Raw genomic sequence first — 4,613 nt, 5'->3', positions numbered from 1 at the left:
ATTAAACAACTAGTATGTTTTTCAGCTTCTTTCAGTTTTATACATTTTGTTGATATATGCATAGATGTTAAGATGGATAACCAGAATTGGTAAATTATGCATTATAATGTTATAGCATTATACATATATGCAAAACTTCAAAAAACATAATCACATATATGCAAAACTTCAAAAAACATAATCACATTGTGCCTGCAATTGGTGTCTATACTGATGGTATATGTAGGTATTTGTTGTGTTTTTTTTTTTTACTAACCCCTTATTGTGAAGGTATTAGTTATATCTTTTTTAGTTTAAGTGATGTTACTGACTATATGTCCTATGGACCATAATTAAACTACTAGCCTTATTATAAACCTAGTTGTATCGTAATGTTTTAAAAAATAGATTTTATTTGTTAGCATGTGGCATGTTTAAAAACATATATTGTACTTGTATGTGTTTGCGCTGAAGAGTTATGATAGGATGTTGAGGTTACTGTTTCTAACTATGTGTTTAATTTTACATTTGGGGTTCCATATATTGAAAATAAGTTTGTGAAACATTCTAAAACTACCTAGCACTGACAATATGAGTGTGGACAAAGAGGAGAAAAAAATAAATAAATAAATAAATAAATAAAAAAAATAATAATAATAAAAATAAAAAAATAAAATAAAAAATAAAAATTAAAATTTAAAAAAATAAAAAAAAAATAAAAAAAAATAAAAATAAAAAAAAAAAATATTAAAACTTAAAAAAAAAATTAAATTTAAAAAAAAAAAAAAAAAAAAAAAAATAAAAATATATATTATAAATTAAAAAAAAAAAAATTAAAAAAAATAAATAAATAAAAATAAAACAAGACATATATAGATTTTATAGCCTTCGTAGCTGTACTTATAAATAACTTTCACAAAAAGTGATGGATTTCAAAATCTTTATTAAGACCATTGGGTATCAAGCTATCCATAATATGGATCCACTTCATTTCCAATTGTCCCAATCTATTCTGTGTGTCTCCTCCCTTCCAATTCAGTTCTAATTTCCTAATGCCCAGAAATTCCAAATCCTTTACATTTCTATTGTGCTTTTTATCAAAGTGAGACGATACTGTATGATTAGCATAACCCTTTTCAATATTGTAAATATGCTCATTCATCCTAATTTTCAGAAGTCTAGAGGTACGCCCTATATAGATTAAATTGCATGAGCATCGTAACATGTAAATTACGTTTTTGCTATTGCAAGTAATAAATTGATCTATACTGTACTCCCTTTTGTTATCTCCAGAAAATAATTTTTTACAGAATTTTGGAGTTTTTTTCATAAATTTGCAAGCATTGCAGAATTGACACTTTCTAAAACCCATTTCAGATGGTAGCAACCAATTTTTTACTTTGTTGTTGTCTACTTCTTTAATACATTGGGATAGTTGAAATTTAAGGTTGGGAACCTTTCTAAAAATTATGTTAGGTCCATCGCCTAAAAATTCATTTAATGCTGCATCTCTTGTGAGGATTCCCCAGTGTTTTTGTATGATGTTCCTAAGTTCTCCACTCTGAGTGCTATGTTGGAAGATAAGTCTATTTGCTAGTTTATCATCAGTGAATTTCTTATTTTTGATTTTATATTTTAATAAATCTGACCTGTCCATGTTGGTTACTTCTTCTATTTTTTCATCTAGAAAATTAGCTGGATAATTTTTCTCTAAAAAACGTTTTTTTAGGATTTGAGATTGAACCTTATACATATCTTGTTCTTTACAATTACGTCTCAGTCGGACGAATTGACCTTTAGGGACATTTTTAAGCCAATGTTTTTGATGACAACTTTCGAGGCTTATGTAATTGTTTACGTCTATGCTCTTAAAAAAGTTTTTCGACTTCAACATTTCATTCTCAATGTATATTTCAAGGTCTAAAAATTCTACCTTGGTTTGACTATAATTCCAAGTTAGAGCTACTTTGAACTCATTTATTTTCAAATATTCCATGAATTCAAGTAATTGGTTCTCACTTCCTGACCATATGAAGAAAAGGTCATCTATGTAGCGATGATAAGACACCAGATATTGCGCCCAGCTAGAGTTGTAAATATATTGATTTTCCCAATTGGCCATATATAAATTGGCATAGCTGGGCGCAAATCTGGTGCCCATCGCTGTGCCTCCTACTTGCAAATAATATTGGTGGTTGAACCAAAAGTAGTTGGTTTCTAGAATTATAGCTATGCTGTCTAAAATAAACTCAAGTTGTTTTTTATCCAAAGAGTCATCTTTTTCTAGGATGTTTTTTACTGATGCTATGCCAAGATTTTTGTCTATTATGGTATAAAGTGACGTAACATCACTAGTCACCAACCACCAATTTGGATTCCACTCGAGTTTTTCTAAATGGTTAAGGATACTTAAGGTATCTTTCAAATATGATTTTGTCTTTACAACATAAGTCTGTAAAAATTGGTCTATATACGCCGATAAATTGCTTGTGAGGGAATTGACCCCTGACACTATGGGTCTACCCGGGGGGTTAGATGGATCCTTGTGTATTTTCGGCAGTATATAAAAAGTGGGAGTTTTTGGAAATTTGTTGTAGATATATTGATATTCTTTTTTATTCACAATGCCTGTTTTTAAGCCTTTTTCTAAGTGAAGTTCAAGTCTTTTTTTAAATTTTATTATTGGATTACTATCAAGTTCGATATATACCTCAGTGTTTTTAAGTTGTCTAAGACATTCCTCATTGTATTTAGTTTTATCCATGATAACTGTCCCTCCGCCCTTGTCCGCGGGCTTTATGACTATCTTATCATTCATTTTTAAATCTGCCAAGGCTGTTTGTTCTAGTTTAGTGAGATTGGAACCATAATTAGTTTTCATATTTTTAATATCCCTGTGTACTAGTTCTAAGAATGTCTCCATAGGTGCTGATTTGCACTGTGTGGGATTAAAGGAGGACTTTTTATGTACCTCTATATGTTTATATTTATTTATTTCTATAGAACTGTTACTGATTATGGGATTGTTAGTGAAAAACTTTTTTATACATAGATTTCTAATAAACTTCTGAATTCCTATAAAGGCTTCACATTTATTCATTCTGTAACTGGGAGCAAAATTTAGCCCTTTGTTTAAGACAGAGGTTTGGGCTTCTGATAGTGTGGTACTAGACAGATTGAAAATACCATTATCTTTTTTATTTATTTGTTTATTATTGTGTTTATTACTTAGTAATCTATTCTGTCCATGTTTTTGCGTCTTTTGTTGAACAGATCTGAATCCGTTCTTGTGTATTTTCTTTTGCCAGCCTCTATAAAAACCTCCTCCTCTTCTGAGTTATATCTTGCTAAAGCTCCAAATCTATTATGGGTGGTGGTTTCTTTTGGATATTGTTCTTTATGATTTTTAAAAGGATTTCTAGGTTGTTGCCAATTATTTTCTTCTCTTGCCCACTGTTCAGATCTATCCTGATTGTTTCTATAATTCATATTTTTATTATAAGTCATGTCATGATTTTTCTGTGGATATCTGTGATCTGCATAGGAAAAATCTTCCTTCCTTTTGTTATAGTAGCTCTCTCTTTCTCTATGTGCTAAAGAATTATGTTGGTGTTGATTTGATGTATTGCCATAATAATTATTTCTATGTGTGTATCTAAAGTCTTGATCTTTATATTGTAAACGCTCCTTGTTGGAATTACTAGTATTTTGAATATGTGTTCTTCTATTTTTGGCTCTATAATTTCTTTCTTTCCTTTCTTTATAATCCTCATAGTCTCTAAAGTATTTCTTTCTCTTAGTGTCTTTGATCTCTTTTTTTAAACAATCTAAATTTTCTGCCACTTTTTGTGAAAGTTCCCCATATTGTTTGCTCTCCATATGGGGAGTTATTTTTTGTTCCAGCATGTTAATTTCTATATTTGCCTCATCCAATAATTTTTTCTTTTCACTAATAATAAGATTCATAAGTTTTCTTGTGCATTCTTCTAAAATATGATTCCACTTGGTCATAAACATAAGGTTATCCTGACCAAATGTGGGATTTTTTAGAATTCGTAATCCTCTAGGGGTAATTTGTTCTTTCAAATATTTTTCTAAGGTTACTATCTCAAGGTGATATTTGGTTTCTTTAACCATATATTTTTCAACTTCCTTTAAGAGGATTGCTAGTGAGTCATCTGTGTGTTCAGAATCATTAAAAAAATCATCAGCACCTGATGCTAGGGTGCGTCTACTTTGAAACAAAGACATAGTGAAAAAATCTCCCAAATTAACAAAAAGTAATATATATAATGTGTTCTATATGTGAAATCTATGAGTATGTGTAAAAGGTTAAAAACTGTGTGAATGGTGTGAACTGCTAATTAATTAACAAGGTGTGCTTGGCTTTGATACACCTATAAACAAAACTCTGTGCTAAAGGAATACCCAAATATAGCTAGTTTGCTGCAGAAAAATCAGCGTGTGAACAAAAAAACAGTACTAGTGACAAAAGCTGATGAAAGTCCAAAAATTATTTAAAGGCTATCAGTTAAAAATAAACAGTAAACAGTGCTTACCAAACATAAGTGCTAATACAATTGCTTACATTAATCCATAATTACAGGATATAAATATTACTTATATCTTAGTGC

The sequence above is a fragment of the Bombina bombina genome, chromosome 6 (genome assembly GCF_027579735.1).
Source record: "Bombina bombina isolate aBomBom1 chromosome 6, aBomBom1.pri, whole genome shotgun sequence".
Classification (NCBI taxonomy): Eukaryota; Metazoa; Chordata; class Amphibia; order Anura; family Bombinatoridae; genus Bombina; species Bombina bombina.
This window is presented reverse-complemented; position numbering follows the sequence as displayed.